Raw genomic sequence first — 19,147 nt, forward strand, 5'->3', positions numbered from 1 at the left:
GATCTATGCTTTGAAAGTAGTCTCAAAAGGGGTATTTATCCAAAGGGATATGAAAACTTCCACCTTCATGTGCATTGAATAGTTAGAGAAGTTTGATTCATCTCAATTAGTTTTGAGTTGTGGTTATGGTAATATTGAAGTCATGTGAGTAATGTGTTGTGGATCTAGAAATACTTGTGTTGAAGTTAGTGATTCCCGTAGCATGCACGTATGGTGAACCGCTATGTGATGAAATCTGAGCATGATTAGTATATTGATTGTCATCCTTTGCGTGGCAGTCGGGATCGCGCGATGGTTTATACCTACCAACCCTTCCCCTAGGAGTATGCGTTGAATGCTTTGTTTCGATTACTAATAAAACTTTTGCAACAAGTATATGAGTTCTTCATGACTAATGTTGAGTCTATGGTTTAGATGCACTTTCACCTTCCACCATCACTATCTTCTTAGTGTCGTGCAACTTTCGCCGGTGCACAAAACCCACCATTAGCCTCCCTCAAAACAGCCACCATACCTACCTACTACGGATTTTTCAAAGTCATTCCGAGATATATTGCCATGCAACTACCACCATGACATATGCCACCACGTCTACATTGCCTTTGCACGATCGTAAGATAGCTAGCATGATGTTCCCACTGATGTCTATGCCATGCTAGATCATTGCCACGGTACACTACTGAAGGCATTCATATAGAGTCATAGTTGCTCTAAGTTTTGAGTTGAAAGTGTGATGATCATCATTATTGGAGCATTGTCCCATGTGAGTAAATAAAAGAGGCCAAAGAAGCCCATAAAAAAAGAGGCCAAAGAGCCCAACAAAATAACAAAAATGAGAGAAAAAGAGAGAAGGGACAATGCTACCACTTTTTCCACACTTGTGCATATTAAGCACCATATCTTCGTGATTAAGAGTCTCTCGTTTTGTCACCACCATATAGCTAGTGGAAAATTTTCATTATATAACTTGGCTTGTATATTCCAATGATAGGCTTCCTCAAAATTGCCTTAGGTGTTCGTGAGCAAGCAAGTTGGATGCACACCCACTAGTTTTCTTTAAGAGCTTTCACATACTTGTAGCTCTAGTGCATCATTTGTATGGCAATCCCTACTCATTCACATTGATATATATTGATGAGAATCTCCACAGCTCATTGATATGCCTAGTTAATGTCACTATCTTCTCTTTTTTTGTCTTACAACCTCCACCATGTTCCACACCATCTATAGTGCTATAACCATGGCTCACGCTCATGTATTGCATGAGAGTTGAAAATGTTTGAGAAAGTAAACGTGTGAAACAATTACTTGGCCAATACCTGGGTTGTGCATGATTTAAATTCATTGTGCAATGATGATAGAGCATAGCCAGACTATATGCTTTTGTAGGGATAACTTTCTTTTGGCCTTGTTATTTTGAAAGTTCATGACTACTTTGCTAGTTTGCTTGAATTATTATTTAGAAAAATATTGTTTTTAATCTAATGGATCTGAACATTCACGTCACATAAGAGGAATTACAAAGGACACCTATCCTAGGTAGCATGAAAGCATCAAAAATTCATTCTTATCACTTCCCAACTCGAGGACGAGCAGGAGTTAAGCTTGGGGATGCCTGATACGTCTCAAACGTATCTATAATTTTTGATGGTTTCACGTTGTTATCTTGCCTTCTTTGTATGTTTTATGTACCCTTTTATCTCTTTTTGGGACTAACTTATTAATTCAGTGCCAAGTGCCAGTTCCTGTTTTTTCCGTGTTTTCGACTCTTTTCAGATCTGATTTTGGAATGGAGTCCAAACGAAAGAAAAACCCAGAAATGATTTTTCCCGAACGGAAGAAGTGCAAGGGGCTTTTGGGCCAAGCCATGTGGGTCCAGGGAGCCCACAAGCCCCCACTCCACCACCAGGGGAGAGGCGGCGGTGGGCAGGCTTGTGGCCTCCCTGGCCGCCCCCTGACCTAGGTCTTTGGCCTATAAATTCCCAAATATTCTGCAAAAAATCAGGGGAGCCTCGAAAATACTTTTCCGCCGCCGCAAGCTTCTGTTTCCGCGAGACCTCATCTGGAGACCCTTCCCGACGCCCTGCCGGAGGGGACTTTGGAGTTGGAGGGCTTCTTCATCATCATCACCGCCCCTCCAATGACTCGTGAGTAGTTCACTTAAGACCTAAGGGTCCGTAGTTAGTAGCTAGATGGCTTCTTCTCTCTCTTGGATCTTCAATACAAAGTTCTCCATGATCTTCATGGAGATCTATCCGAGGTAATATTCTTTGGCGGTGTGTTTGTCGAGATCCGATGAATTGTGGACTTGTGATCAGATTATCTATGATATATATTTGAGTCTTTGCTGATTTCTTATATGCATGATTTGATATCCTTCTAAGTCTCCCTGAGTCTTGGGTTTTGTTTGGCCAACTAGATCTACGATTCTTGCAATGGGAGAAGTGCTTGGTTTTGGGTTCTGCCATGTGGTAACCTTTCCCAGTGACAGTAGGGGCAGCAAGGCACACATCAAGCAGTTTCCATCAAGGGTAAAAAGATGGGGGTTTTATCATTGGTTTGAGATTATCCCTTGACATCATGTCATCTTGCTTAAGGCGTTACTCTGTTCTTATGAACTTAATAAACTAGATGCATGTTGGATAGCGGTCGACGTGGGGAGTAATAGTAGTAGATGCAGAAAGTATTGGTCTACTTGTTTCGGACGTGATGCCTATAGAAATAATCATTGCATAGATATCATCACGACTCTGCACAGTTCTATCAATTGCTCGACAGTAATTTGTTCACCCACCGTCTACTTGCTTTCATGAGAGAAGCCACTAGTAAACACTACGGCCCTCAGGTCTATTCACATCTATCATTTACAACTCCGCTTTTACTTTGCTTTGTTACTTTGTTGCTTTCAGTTCTCACTTGGCAAACAATCTATAAGGTATTGACAACCCCTTCATAGCGTTGGGTGCAAGCTTTTGTGTTTGTGCAGGATCTTGTGATACTCCTCCGCTGGATTGATACCTTGGTTCTCAAACTAAGGGAAATACTTACCTCCGTTGTGCTACATCATCCTCTCCGCTTCGAGGGAACACCAACGCAGAAGGATTCCTGGTGTCGTCAACGTGCCCATTTCTGGCGCCACTGGAAGGTCTTTTGTGCAGCAGCATAACGGACATCAGAAGCATTCCTGGCGCCATTGCCGGGGATCTTTTTGAAACACTAGTCGCGCCCTGACAAACCACGTGCACGACAGGACCAGGCCTGCACGATGGGGGCCGCCATGCCACATACTCGGCCCGCGCGTGGGGATCCTCTATGGATATAGGGCGACAGTTGGCGTCCCGGGGTGCATTAACGCCTCCGCATAGCACAGGAGGAATGGGGATCGTGCATACCGGATCCCGTTCCCCACGACCGTGCCCGTGGTTTAAATGGGCAGGCAAGGAGGTCGAAGAGACCATTCGCCCCCGTCCTTCTTTGTTCCGACGCCCCTTTCCACCCAAAGCGGGAGAGAGAAACAGACGTCGTTCGCGTCTTCGTCGCCGCTCGCCGTCGGCACTCCGTGCAACTCCAACACTTTGCGCCGTAACTTAGACATATCTCAAGTCGCTGCCAAGAAGGCGAAGTCCCGAGGTGCTTGGGAGGGCAGCATCGTTGGCGAGGGACACATCGAGTTCCTCCACCACCGCCGCATGCTGCCTCCAGCGGAGCGCGTCGCCGTGCTCATCCCCATGGGAGAGGGATCTCCAGTGCCGCAAGCCGCCGAGGCGGTGGTTTTCGCCAAGCGCTTTGCCCATGGGTTCAGGATGCCAGCGAGTGATTTCTTCTCCCGCTTCCTGGCGCAGTTCGGACAGCAGCCGCACCATCTCGCGGCGAATGCCATTCTCCAATTGGCCGCTTTTGTTACCCTCTCCAAGGGTTTCCTGGGGATCGAGTTGTGCCTGGATCTATGGCGCTAGCTGTTTTTCTTCAAGAAACAGTCAGTGCCGGATGGGACCGTCGGCGAGAAGAAGATGACCGACTGCGGCGCAGCCCTTGTTCATCACTGGACCGTCTCCAGCTTCCCAAAGCTTCCTCTTCAGGATTCGGTGAAGAAGTAGCAAAGGGGTTTCTTCTACCTGAAGAACATAGACCCTAGGAACGATGGCATCAGCTTGCCGCCCTTCGCCATCGCACTGCCGACAGCGGACCTGAATTGGAAGAGCACCCTGTCGAAGCCGATAGGAGAGGTGAAGCTCATCTGCACCCATCTTGAGCTTCTCAAGACCGGAGGCCTTTCGGCTGAAGATCTTCTTGCCACCACGGTGGCGCACCGGATTCTGCCTCTACAACACCTACCACATTTGATGTGTCAGAAGAGCGGCCGGTATGACCCATTCCGACTCTCGACAAAGGATCTGCGAGCCAACAAGGTGGCAGAGCGGGTGAACTTGATCTCCTCCGCCTCCATGGACGAAGGCGACGTGTGGGAAGGAGCATGGCCCCTTATGACCGGGACCATCCTGCCCCGATGGTAAGCTTCATCATGATAGTGCTTTCTATTTTATTTCAGATGTCTTCTGGCTTCTGACGCCGAACGTCGGCTACTCCTCCAGGTGTTCCAATGCATGCAAGTCTACCGCCAGCCGGCTGCCGACCTGGAGGCGTCAGATCCCGAGGAGATAGAAGACGTGGACAAGGTGGAGCGCTGACCAGCGGGCTCCGAGGAGGTCGAGGGAGTGGCCGAGTCGGAGCGAACCGAGCCGACTGGTGAGTTTCTAGCGTCCGGACTGCTTGAATGGACGAATGATGACGAGGAATCACCTCCATTGCATGGTCCAGTCGCCACAAAAGACCTGGAAGAGCTAGAGGACGTCTCCATCCCTCTAGGGAGACGACATCGTCGAGGTGCCCACTAGCAGGCCCCGGGTGATGAAGGAGTGCGGCGGAAAGGCAAGCAAGCCGTAACCACCAAGTCAACTCCCAAGCAAGCCACGGTAGGACCACCCATTGGGGTCGTGGTGGTGGTTCGAAGAAGCCGCGAGTCGGACCGGCCGACATCAGTAGACGACCGGTTCTTGTCGTCGTCTGGTGAGAAACCGCATCCTTCGTTTCCTTTCTTTGTTCTTGTTTCTTTGGTGGGAGACCCTCACTCATCAGGTTACGACAAGCAGGGCCGCCAAGACGGCGATGGTGGATGATGCCTCCGCCAAGGAGTAGGCCGCCTGGCCCGAGGCAGACGCAGCAAGGAAGGCATTGCTCAAGGAAGAGCACCGTCCGTGGGAGGAGGTGCCCAAAAAGGAAGCCGCAGGCCGGGACCACCCATAGAAGTGAGTGGTCGACCCCGCTCAGAAGCCGTTGACCCAAGATAGGCGGTCCAAGATGAAGCATGCTACTTCTCAAGATGGGATCTTGCGGAGACAGAAGCTTTCGGCGGCGGAAAAGTACTTTCGATGATCTCCTGATTTTTTTGGGATTTTTAGGGAATATATAGGCGCAAAACCTAGGGAAAGGGGGCTTCAGGGAGCCCACAAGCCTGGTGGCCGCCCCACTGGCCGCACCGTGAGGGCTTGTGGGGTCCCTGGTGGCCCCCTGCCCTGATTCTCTGGCTCTCCGATCTTTTTCTGTTCCAAAAAAATATGTTTGGCAGTTTCATTCCAGTTGGACTCCGTTCAAAATCCTCCTCTGGAAGGGGTCAAAAACATGGAAAAATAGGAACTGGCATTTGGCACAGAGTTAATAAGTTAGTCCCAGAAGATAAATAAAAGGCATACAAAACATCCAAAGTTTGACAAGATAATAACATGAAACCATCAAAAATTATAGATACGTTGGAGATGTATCAAAGCACGACCCCTCCTCACGGAGGAACGTGGACGCGCATACCGGCGAGCAGACGTGCCCCGGCACAAGCGCAACCGGAACCGCCGAGGACGCCGAGCCGGCGCCTGCCATCGTGCTAGAGAAACCTGACGCGGCGCGCGGCGCACCCGACTTCGGGTCGGGTGCCGCACCAAATGCGCTGATGGAAGCGTCGCGGGTCGAGAGCCCACCACCAAGGATGGAGATCCCTGGTGGTGAAGCCGAAGCCTTGGGAGAGATGAACCTTATAGTGAAGGACAAGGCCCCGGGGATTGAAGCTCCCGCTGTGCACGTGCCCCGCCGGCCAGCGCGTTGAAGGAGCCGACCAAGCGAGCACCACCACGAGACGACACCATGGTTGTGTCCGACCGTGCCCCGTCCGTCTCCGGAGCCGGCCCCCTCTCCGGGAGCCGGCCCATGGAGTCCTGTAGAACGGCCAGATCGAGCCGATTGAGCCTACCTCCCGGTACCACATTGAGCGGGGTTCCTCCACTTGTCGCCGTGTTTACCCACAATCGCGAGAAGGCGGCGCATGCAGCCCAGGTGGGCCGTGAAGATCTGAACTGCCTTCAGCAGTGGGTTGTGGTACGTTTTCAATGCTCACATACTTTTGTTGAGAATTTTCTTCTTATCTGCTTGTTCTAGTGGGAGCGTGCCAGCGCATCCACTGGGTGTAGCCCCCAAGAGTCAGGACGGCTGAAAGTTTAGCTGGCTTGAGTCTTACTCATGGTAGCTATTTCTTCCTCTTCTTTCAGTGGTACTGCACAAGCGCACCCACTAGGGTAGCCCCCAAGAGTCGGGCCGGTTGGAAATCCACCATGTTGAATCTCATTCGCGGCTAATCTTTTGCTTTCTTACATCATAGGAGCACCACGACAGTCAGGTGCGGGCCCACAATGCACTGTTGATCCGGCTCGAAGAGGCCGAGGGACAACTAGGCGACCTTCAAGGTCGGCTAGACTAAGCCATCCCGGAGCACGACGCCATGCGTGATGAGGGCTCCCGGCTGCGCCAGGAGGTAGAGCTTCTCCAGACGGAGAAGAAGGACGAGGAGGCGACCCATCAGAAGGAGCTTAAGCAGCTGCGTGCCGCCCACTGTGATGCTCTATTGCAGAAGGAGGCCTCCCATGCCGCTGAGCTGGAGCGGTTGGAGAAACTGCGCCTTGACGAGAAGGTGTAGCAAGATGCATCCTTGAAGGACAAGGACGCCCAACTGGCGAAGGAGGTCGAGACGGTGCAGACCGCACGGGACGAGCTTGCCCGCTGGGTCCAAGAGTACACGACCCGGGACCGCAAGCTTCAAGAAGAGGCGGGCGAAGTCGACATCCTTCTCAACAATGAGTCATCCCTGTCTTATTTTTTCTTTTTATTGTTGACTCCTCTTTTTCCCCTTTCCTCATGTCGTGCCCCCGCCATTGCCACTCACGTATCTTTCTTGGGACGCGAGAGGCGGCGGATGCGGCTGTGGAGGCCCATCGTGAAGAACGACGAGCTGCAGGCATCAAGGTGAATGTTGACGCCAGCTGGACTGTAGATGAGGTGGCCCTTGCTGCGACGACCCGTCTGCGGGAGCTCGCGCGGTCCCTGATCCGGATCCAGGATGCCGGACTCGCGATGGTGAATGCCCTTTGGCTAGACGCGGTGGAACCAGCATCGATGAGCCGGTTGTCCTGATGGCTCGAGGCAGGAAGCCCTCAGCTCGACGCCTGGCACGTGTCAGCAGCACGAGCCGGGCGTAATAGACGCTTCGTCTTGGCAAATCATGGTATCACAACCTTGACTTAAACCTACTCGTGGTGCAGCTCGCCGAGACGGAAGCGGAGTTGGCTGCCGTCGAAGACGAGCTACAGGTGCGAGCTAGCGACATCGCGTCCTTTGCTGCATGGAACGAGTACATTACGGAACGGAAGGCTGACGGATGTCCAATCCTGAAGTATCGCTACCAGCTAGCCCTTTCTGATCCCGATGGCAGCTCTGACAAGACAGCTTTCGAGGATGCCGACTCCAACTACGAAGCCTATACTGACTCCACCGCGGGTGGCGGCTCGGCCGCGAAGGGCGATGCCGAAGGCGCCCGAGCGAACGACGGCGCATCCACCTCGGCTACCACGGGCGATGTCGGAGCCAAGGGTGGAGCCGCCACCGACTGAAGTTTTTTCTGTTTCCTACGTTTTTTGTTAATTCAGCAGTTCCACCCACTTGAGGTGTAATGTAATGAACCTTGGCCGTGGACCTTTGCATGTTTCTTGTGTAACATATGCTTGTTTGCCTTAATTGTGCCTGCGAAGGTTGTGCTTCCCGACTCACTTTTCTGTCATTTGACCTCCCCTTGGCTTCCATTTGTTCAAAAGCTTGCCCCTTCCAGCTTCCACCCCGGCAGTCCGACAATCGGGAGCCGGTCTGTGACTGGGATGGGGCTTTTGCCTTCAAGTTTGTCAGCCTTGGATTTCTCGAAGCCTCAAGGATACTTATACATGGAGCGAGTTAGCAAAGGCCGGCTAGAAATGAAGATGGGAAGCGATCAGACCAACCCGAGCCGGCGACCCCTTCGTAGTCAAATTTTGCATGTAGTCGGCCTTCCATTCTACAGCCAGGAGCCGATATGTAGCTTGCACGGGGTGGTAAGGGTTTCGGCTCGACACGCACCATATGTTCGACTACGACTAGGGAGTTAGTTTGGGCCGGCTAGCAAGCCCCCGAGCCCGAGGTGTCAGATCGGGAGCTTACTCTTGTAATGATAACTCTTTTAGGAAATTGAAAAGGTATGCCCCAAGTGCTGGCTTAAGGCACCCACTACATTCATTGAATCGCAAAAGGGGAAAGGATACATACGTACACATTTTTCTTTCTTGTTCTAGCAGTAGAACGGGCGAAGCAGTGCCGCGTTCCATGGAAGCTTCGTTTCCTCACCGGAGGCGTCTCTCTTGCACATCTGCGGCTTCTGAGCGTCTATTAAATAGTACACATTGTTGTACAACGCCTTGCTGATGATAAAGGGTCCCTCCCATGGGGAAGAGGGCTTGTGTTGGCCGGCCGTTCGCTGGATTCTTCTAAGTTCTAGGTCCCCATGAAGAAAAGAGAGGGGCCTGATCCGATTGTTGTGGTAGTGTCTCAGCTTCTGCTGGTAGATGGCCGATCGGCTCACGGCCACCTCCCGTGCCTCCTCGCGTAGATTGACACAGTCTTCTCTTGCCTCTCTTGCATCCACCTCCGTGTACACGGTGACGCGAGCCGAGTCGAACTCAACATCAGTGGGGGTTACCACCTCGGAACCATAGACGAGGAAGAATGACGTGAAGCCGGTTGACCGGTTCGGCATGGTGTGGAGGCTCCACAGCACAGCCGACAACTCTTTGATCGAACAGTCAATTGACCTAATGAGCGGCCTCATGAGTCTTGGCTTGATCCCGACCAAGATTAGGCCGTTTGCCCTTTCCACCTGGCCGTTTGAAGATTAGGTCGTTTGCCCTCCTTCACGCAAAAGAGCGCCATTGCACCTTTGACGAAGTTGGTGCTGTTGTCGGTGATGATGTTGTGGGGAACACCATAGCGGACGGTGATGTCCTTGATGAACCTGACGACCGTGGGCCCGTCAAGCTTCTTGATTGGCCTGGCCTCGATCCATGTGGTGAACTTGTCGACGGCTACTAGGAGATGCGTCATGCCGCCTCGAGCAGTCTTGAATGGCCCTACCATGTCCAGCCCCCAAACAGCAAAAGGCCATGAGAGGCGAATGGTCTTGAGAGCCGTGGTCGACAAGTGGCTTTGCATGCTGAAGCGTTGGCATCCTTCACACTTGTCGACCAAGGCTGTGGCCTCTTCCAGGGCCGTGGGCCAGTAGAACACATGGCGAAACGCCTTAGCCACCAGGGTTCTGGAGGCGGCATGATGCCCACACTTGCCCTAATGTATGTCCTTGAGAATTTCTTGCCCTTTCTTTGATTCGACGCAACATTGAAATACGCCAGTTACACTACGTCGAACCAATTCGTGGTTGATGATGGCGTAAGCAGGAGATCAGTGTTGGATCTCTCGTGCTTCTGCCTCGTCAAGAGGGCGCTCGCCGCGAAGGAGGGAAGAAAGCCAGGATGGGTTGTGCCCACATTGGGGCCGACATAGGAGCCAACTCTCGCTCGACCTGAAGGTTAGGGGCAGCTGAAGTCCCCGAGTTTGTCGCTGTAGTCCTGGATTTGAGACCTTCTGTCTCTGGTGCTGTCGTGGTAGCCAGCATGCCATCGACCTCCATGATGACCACCCATTGGGTGTTGAGCCGACTAGGTTCGAGGTTTGGCGTAGCCGGCGGACTGGCCGGAACCGGCAAGGGAGACAGAGTCGGAAAAGTAGGCGAAGCCGGCAGAATTGATAAAGCCGGCAAGATGTCCGAACCTGAAGTCATTGGGCCGGTCGGATCTGCACACACAAACATTGACGACGACTCCGGACACGGGTTGATGGAAGGCTTGTGTAGCTGCTCGACGATAACGCCAGCTGGGATTGCCTGCCTAGTGGAGCCAATTTTTGCCAGCATATTCGATGCCTCGTTGTCCGCCCTGGGGATATGATGGAACTCGCAGCCCTCGAAAGGGCCACTGAGCTGCTGGATGAGGAAGCGGTAGCTGGCCATGTTGGTTTCCCTGGCGTCCCATACGCTAGAAACTTGCTGCACCACGAGGTCAGAGTCACCAAAGCAAAGAATCCGCAGGATGCTGATCTCTCTGGTGAGCCGAAGGCCGTGTGCGACTTCCTCGTACTCGGCGATGTTGTTGGAGGCGGCAAAGTGTATTTGGAGAGCATATTTGAAATGCTCCCTTTTCGGGGATGTCAGGACGATACCACCTCCCAAACTGGTTCGCATCTTGGAGCCGTCGAAGTGCACCCGCCAATGCATGGAGTAAGGAGGCGCCGACAGGAACTGGTCTCAGCCCAGTCGACGAGGAAGTCAGCCACCACCTGAGACTTGATGGCGGTGCATGGCTCGTAGAGGATGTCGTGATCATCCATGGCGATGGACCACTTGGCAATCCGCCCCGTAGCATCACGGTTTCCCATGATTTCTGAAAGTGGAGTTGTGCTCACCAGTGTAATGGTGTGCTCCTGGAAGTATTGCTTCAGCTTCTTGGCACCAAAGTACATGCCATAGCACATCCTTTGGTAGTGGGGGTAGTTTTGCTTGGAGGCGGACAAGACTTTGCTCACATAGTAGACAAGGCGCTGAACCACCAGCACCTTGCCCTCCTCCTTTCGCTCCACCACCAAGACGACACTAACCACACGCGTCGTTGCCGTGATGTAGACGAGTATGGGTTCCCTCTCAGCCAGCGAGGACAAGATGGTCATGCTAGAAATCATGCGCATGAGGTCGCGGAATGCTTTGTCCGCCTGATCATTACACTCGAATTTGGTGGTCTTCTTCATCAGCTGGTAGAGTGGCAGCGCCTTCTCACCTAGTCGGCTGATGAACCGGCTGAGTGATGCCAGGCACCGGATGAACTTTTGGACGTTCATGAGTCGAGCCGTTTGGCCATGCGCTCGATGGTTCTGATCTTCTCAGGGTTGGCTTCAATGCCGCGCACCGACACGAAGAAACCTAGGAGTTGCCAACTAGAACTCCGAAGACGCACTTCTCCGGGTTAAGCCAGATCTTGTATTCATGCAGGTTGGCGAAGGTCTCCCATAGATCATCAAGCATACTGAAATGCTTCTTGGTTTTGACGCCGATGTTGTCGATGTAGACATGTATGTTCCTGCCGATTTGCGACAGGCGGCATTGTTGCATGCATCACTAGAAGGTGGCTCCTGCATTCTTCATGCCGTACGCCATCGTCGTGTAGCAGTAAGCTCTGAAGGGGGTGATGAAGGAGGTCTTGAGCTGCTCGGCTGGGTCCAGCTTGATCTGGTGGTAGCCGGAATAGGCGTCCAGAAAGGACAGCAAAACGCAACCGGCCGTGGAGTCGATCACTTGATCTATCCATGGCATGGTGAAAGGGTCCTTCGGACATGCCTTATTCTGACTTGTGTAGTTGATGCACATGCAACATGTTTTGTTTCTATTTAGCACCAGAACAAGGTTGGCCAGTGAGTCCAGGCGGAAAACTTCCATGATGAAAACGGCTGCAAGCAGCTGGGCGATCTCTTCTCTGATGGTGTGCCGCTTCCCCTCAACAAAGCGGCGCAAAGGTTGTTTGACTGGCTTTGCATCCGGTCACATATGAATCTTGTGCTCGGTGTACTTCCTTGGGACTCCTGGCATGTCCTTGGTGGACCATGCAAAGATATCTCGATTCTCATGGAAGAAGTCGACAAGCTCGCCTTCCTATTTGGGGCTGAGGTTGGCGCCGATGGTGACACACTGCTTTGGGTTGGCTGGGTCGAGTGGCACTTGTTTGGGTTACTTGGACGGCTCTGATGTGGCCTCGTTGGCCGACTGGACGGGGCAGTTGGCACGGCCGGCTACTCGGTAGCCTGAGCCACGAGCCGGTCAAGCTGCCTCCTCTCTTATGCAATCAACAGCGTCTCGACCAGCCGGCCACTGTCGCGCGCGCACTCGAACAATTTCTTGTAGTCGCCGGCAACAGTGATAATGCCCTTGGGCCCCGGCATCTTCCTCTTGAGGTAAGCGTAATGGGGGATCACTATGAACTTGGCGAGCGTAGGCCTGCCCAGCCGCGCATGATAGGGGATGTCGAGGTTCACCACCTCAAATCAGATCGGCTCGCGACGGAAGCGCGCCTTGTCACCGAAGAGGACGTCCAACTAGATTTTGCCGATTGGCGAGCAAGACTGTCCCGGCACAATGTCGTGGAAGACAGTCCTGGTCGGCTGTAAGTCCTTCTCCTTAAGCCCAAGCTTGAGCAGGGTGTCGTGGTAGAGAATGTTGATACTGCTACCGCCATCGACCAACACCTATGAGAACCGGAAGGTGAGTCTCTTGGAAGCGATGGTGGGGTCGAGGATGAGCGCGTACGTGCCGGGGTTCGGCATCACCGCGAGGTGATCCTCCCGGCTCCATGTAATTGGCTTTTCAGACCAATGCATGTATTGATGAACCGAGGTAACTGTGTCATTCACCTCATGTCGGCGCTGACGCTGGCTGTACTTGTGGTCACCCTTGCTGGGGAAGACAACGTAAGCCCCATCTCGGTCGGGGAACTGATCGTGGAGACGGCCATCATTGGGTGGTGATGGAGCTGGAGTCAGACCCGGCCCAGGAGCCCGAGCTCGAGGAGCCAGCCTTGGGGGAGTCGGTAGACCCTCGCCCCGGGCTAGTCGCTGCGTGAAGCTGCACTGCCGGAGCGTGTGGGTGGCCGGCTTCGCCGTCGTGTGCATCTTGCAGGGTCTGGAGCATCTTCTCGATGGTGATTTTGGGCTGCCAGATGTTCTTTCCAGTTCATTGTTGCTGAGCGCCGGCTTGCGCAGCCGGCGGCTCTTCCTACATGTTCGCCACCTGCCTTGTCCTAGATCGCGGGTCTAACTGATCCGCTTTGCGCTTGTTGCTTTGCCCGCCTCAGTTGTCGCCAGCCAGCCGAGTTGTATCAGGCGGCATGACAGTTTTGTCCGTTGCGCTAACCTTGATCCGCGTCATAGAGTCGGCACTGGCGTACTTGTCTGCCTTGGCCATGAGTGCCGCAAAAGAGGTAGGCTCGAAGCACATGAGCTTGTGCTTGAGAAGGGTGCCGTCTCGGCAGCCTTCGATGAAGTACTGAATGGCATGTACTTCATGCACTCCTTCGCAGGAGTTGCGCAACTCCGTACAACACGTGACGTAGTCACGGAGGGGCTCATCGGACTTCTAGACGCACGTGGTCAGCTTGCGGGGGCGGCCAGGGCGTTTATAGGTGCTGGTGTAGTTGCGAACAAAGGCCTCTTCAAGGTCAACCCAGGTGTTGACGCTGCCGGCTGGCAGGCTGTTAAGCCAAGTTCGAGCCGAGCCGGTCAGCATAAGCGGCACGTAGCGGACAACTATATGCTTGTTGCCCCGGGCGATGCCGACTACAATGGTGTAGGCGATCAGCCAGTCCTCTGGATTGGCGGAGCCGTTGTATTTTGGAGTGTTGCGAGGAAGGGTGAAGCCCAAAGGAAACGTCTCCCCGCAGATCCGGGGGCCAAAGCACGCCGGATCGATTGGACCTTCCTCCTCCGGGAGGGCCGACTATGCCAGAAGGTCGAGTTGGGTGTGAGCGCCGTTCTCGCTATGGGGGACGCGAGGACGGAGCCGAGCCGCGAGCTCGGTTCGGATAGGTGGCACGAGCGTGCGGGCCTGCTTCCGCCGCTCAGGCGGAGGAACTTCGTGGACTGAACCACCCTCATCTCCAGACGGCTGGATACTGCCTGATGTTTGCTCTAGCGCTGGGAACACCGACCGCGACTCCCCTCCGCCCTCCGGCCTTTTCCGGGAGGGGAGGAAGAATGTTGAGCTTGCTGACGGCCGCTTGGAATCTGGTAATCCTTGTAGTCGAAACCTAGGGACACGGAGAAAGCATGGGAGGGTCAAGGCGACCCTGTTGCTCGTTGGCGACAGCGAGGAGGTCCTTGACACATTTTTCTTGGCGCACACATCCTCGCCCTCGAGGGCGTCCATCTCATGAAGGGCCGCGTGAGCGGCCAGCTTGTTGGCTGCAGGAGTGTCATAGATGGGCAGAGTGTCGCCTAAGATTTCGGCAACAACCCGACCGCAACCGTGGACATCACACCGTCGGCTGGGTCCATCGATGGCTGGGGTGAAGCCGTAAGCGGAGTTGTACTAACGCTACACGGCCTCCATCTGGCACTTGGCACTTGCAAGGGCGGTGCCCTCCACCAGCAGCTGTTTGCGAGCCTCCTCCAGCTCGGCTCTAGCCGACGCCGGATTAGTCGTCGGGGCGTTAGGAGTAGTCAGCCCGACGAGGGTAGCATGAGTTGGAACGGAAGGAACCGGACGGAGCGCAACCGCGTCCGCCGCAGACTTGCCACGACCCGAGCTGGTGCTGGAGCTTGCAACCATCACCTCCATAATTTCGGAGGAGATGGCGGCATCGCGCGGGGCGAGTGACTTCACGAACGCTGGTGGATCGCTGCAGTCGAGTACATCACTGGGGTACTCGTTGGGTGCAGGCACATCTTCAAGGCTGAGTCCGCTGAAGTGCGCGTAGAGGGCGTCGATGACGATGTCCCCGCAAGGGTGGCGAGGCCCGTCATCGAGGCGGAGGTTGTCGACGAGGGCGCAGAGGCGAACGACGTCATGAGCGATGCCGCAGTTGTGCGGCTCGCTGGAGAGCTCAACGGCGGAGCCTGGAGGGCAGGCGGAGCCGATGATCAACACTACGGATGCTTCCGCAAGGGCAGGCTCCACGGGCGTGCTGATCAATCCGGACGTGAGGTATCCGGTGGGGTTGTTGAAGGGTCCCGCCCGGATCGTAACTCCGACCGGTGCCGTGGATGGCCCCATGGTGGGCGCAACTGTCGTTGTTTTCTCATGATAGATGCCATGGGTAGGCTTATCGAGAATGGTTGGGACTGAAGTGACACCGGCGGGCTCCGGGAATGAGATTGGTTACTAGCAATGCAAGACGCACTGTCACACCCTCTTTTTACATTACTTCAAATGTAGCCTTTTCAAAAATATAAGTTTATTAAAACTTTTTAAGCAAGTGCTATGAGTGCCATGAATGCCATTGTTTGAATGTATGCTTGAGTGAGTGGATCCAAAAACAACATTTTTATAGCATGATATTTATAAAAAGATCCTTTTCTCATTTTTGACTATTTCAAAACCTTGCCTTGGGTTTCCACTCCAAGTCCCTGATTTCAAGGGAGAGTCTTCACCCAAAGATTGTATTCTCGTTTTAGCACTATTATAACTCTCCATATCATAAAATAATTATTTTATAAAATATTTTTCTATTTTATTTGCGTGTCCTCTTCTGAGGCCATAGATGATATTTTTGAATGGAAAATTATTTTTCTGCCTTACAAAATTTTGAGAAAATTTGGAGATACTCAGAGGACATCTATTTTCCATACATAAGATTTTCAACCCCTACTTATGTTCAAATTATTTGAGCAAATCGTTGAAAACCTATTCTGTCTGTTTTGACCTTTTGAAATATTTCCAATGGAAATATTTCCAATAAATTCCCAGAAAACTCTAGCATTCTTCCCAACCTGTATTTGATGGCCATGCCAATTTTCACCTCATTCCAAGGTGGTTTGGTTCACCAAGTAATCCTAAAACCTTTGTGTCTAGAATTAAGTTGGAGCAACTCTACATGGCAAAGTTTGTCCAAATGGCTTGAATCTTTGCAGGAGTGCTCAACAACCCAAATGAGGAGACCCTACAAAAAATTGGATTTGTGGGGATTAATTACCCACATTCCCTTTTGAAAGGACAAAACTGCCCATTTCGTGGTGATTTCAAGTTTGCACTGCCAAACTTGTCCAATGGAGCTCAAATTTGGTGGAGCATCCTATTTTTCCATCAAACACAATCATGTTAACTTTCATCATCAGTGGTGAAGGGTAACTACCCCAAACACCTGCCGAACACCTTCTGCCAGGATGGTCAAACAACACTTACAACCCTCTTCACCGAGTCCCTTTCCATTAAACTCTTAGAGCAAGCTGCCAGCACCACTCCTCAACTTCAGACGAGTGGCCCCTCCTAAGTTCCAAGGAGGTAAGCCAAAATCTTCATTTTAGTCTCTGTTCAAGGCTGACAGCTCCTCTTTAATCCCTTCCTTTGACCAGCAGTGAGACCCTCGGCTCTCAAACGGCTAAGGGGTATCTAACCCAACCCCCGGACACGCCAGACACAGCCAAAGCACCCCAGAGCACGTCAGCATGTGGTGGCAGGCCAAAACGGTGCTCTGGGCGCGCTACAGGGCGCACCCGAGGCAAAGGAGGCCAGCCCCGGCGGGTTCTCACCTCCCCTCGGTGTCTCTCGGCGTGTCCAATAACCCTCAGGAATTAGGGCAGCCTCACGGCCCCTTCTCCCCCTCTCTGTTGACCAGGGCGACGTGTGCCCGCGCGTGCCAGATTCGGCCAGAAGAGCGCGGCCCCGCACCATGAGCGCACTGAGCCCCCTCTCTCTTTCGCTGGGTCACTGTGGTCCTAAACCACGTCCGTGAAACCGTGGTTTCGACCCCGAGCTCTATCTCGCTCTCCTGCAAGCAACGGTGAAACCACCGGTGCTCCCCGCTCGGTGCACCGTTGCTGGCCTATAAAAAGGACCCCCCCTTCGCTCTAGAACCTCACAATACTTCTCTAGAGCCTCAATCGAGCCCCTAGCCACCCCATTCGAGCACAGAGAGCTCCAGTGCTCGAGATCGACCGAGGCCCCGCCACTTCGGAGCTCCGTCGATCTCGGGCTACAGGCGAGCTCTCACGCTCCTCTCACCTACTTCGTGACTATAGTGATCTCAGGGAGCTTCCCCACCTCTTCCCCGAGTGAATCCCTGTCCGTAACACCCTTCTCCTCCACCTCCTGAATCGACTCCGCCATGTCCTTGTCGTCGCCGGTGACCCAGGGCCTCCCCGTTGTTCCTTCGACCACCTGCAGGTAGGCGGCGATGTGTTGTTCCATTCCTGCCGTCGTTGGGGCATGATGGCGTTGGTTTTGCCGCAGGCGTGCCTCCCCTCCCCTCTGTCCAGAGGGAGGAAGACGACCCCGGAAGGCATGCCCCACCTGTCGGTGGCCTGTCTCTCCGCCTCTCTCCTCTCTCTGTCGCTCACCACAGGGGCCCGCGCGTCAGGTTCGAACGTGACAACGCGCGCGCGCGTGGGATGTTGGCTCGCTAACTAGCCGGTTGGCCAGTTGGGCCGGCCAGGCCACTGGCCGAGCCAGGCCAGGGCTGAGCCCCTTTTCTTTTTATTTTTAATCTGTTCTTAAAAATATTTTTGCAGAGATTATTATTAAATCAAATTTAATTATTTTTTAACCAGAATTCTTCTAAAAATGTGTAGAATTTAATAGACCTGTTATACTATTTTTTATGCAAACTTTTCTGCGTAGTTATAATTAAAAGGCTTATTTTGAATATTTTAACTCTTGTTAATTGGATATTAAAAATAATATTTTCATCAAAACCACAGACAAATATTTTTAAAACTACAATATAGATTTATCAGAATAGGATGACATTTTAAAGTGAATTTGTGTTGTGTTTCTGAGTGAGCTACTTATTTATTACTATTATTACAATGATAGATTTCGCGTTCGACGAAGGAGTTGGATTCGAAGACCCCGAATACCTAGCTGATTAAGGCAAGCAACCCTTTGACAATGTTTGAGAAAATATTTATTGCACGCCAAGTAGAGCAATTATTCCTGTTGCATATGATCATGAGTATTCGGTAAATCATCGATATGGTATTACCGATGGCTCCTCTGGAGCACTTGCATTTGAGCATGATCCTACCACCTATGAGGGTCACGCTAATATTATGTTGACAAGTAGACAGTAGTGCTACGCATAGTAGAAGCATAAGCATGATGATGGTAAAGTTAATATCAAAGGTTTATGAAAACCCCGTCGGGAGCCACTAATGCCTGAGGGTGATGATGTTGATTTGGTGGCCACTTATGAAGAAGTGGTGCACTGGGTATATTTTGTGTGAGTGGTTTCGAAAATGGGAATAGATTTCTAATGTGTCGACCGTCCCAACCTTACATGTGCGACCACGGTAGCCCTTTATGGGCATGGATTTGTTGATTACTTTGGTCGGTCCTAGCAAAGAGCCACATTACTAGTGGTAGGAGTGATATGTGGTCACTCTCGTGACGGGGTCGTACCAGGTAGGTCGACTATGTCGTTTTTACGTGTTCCAGGCACACCGTTGGTTCCCGCATGGATGATATGGTCCAGAATTGGTGCTCGTAAGATGTACATCATGTGGGCTCGGTACCAATCGAGTGGAACTCTTTGTATAGTATTGTCAGGGGAAAGGCTACGATCGCGTACTTACCTCGGGTATGTTATATACCGCGAGTCGTGGATGACACGGAAGTTTCCCGGAGCTCGTGGGTACAGCGTACAACCTCTGCAGAGTGTAAAAGTATTAGAATAGTTGTGTCCACAGTCAAGGACAGTTGGGTAATCCTTCTTAAAATACGTCGAGTCGTTTCCGCATAAACCAACTATGCGTGTGTGTTCAAAGGTGTTTACTGAGTGAGAGGATATGACCAGTTTGGTGACTTGGCATATTGGGTGAACCCGAAGTGTTCAACCCTCGGCGGATATGTTGATATTTGTAACTGGTTCTTCTAAATACCATCGAGCTTATGATGCATGTCTACGATCATGTTTATTTATATTCAAAGCTTGCTTTCCGCAAA

Source organism: Hordeum vulgare, chromosome 1H, assembly GCF_904849725.1.
Source record: "Hordeum vulgare subsp. vulgare chromosome 1H, MorexV3_pseudomolecules_assembly, whole genome shotgun sequence".
Classification (NCBI taxonomy): domain Eukaryota; kingdom Viridiplantae; phylum Streptophyta; class Magnoliopsida; order Poales; family Poaceae; genus Hordeum; species Hordeum vulgare.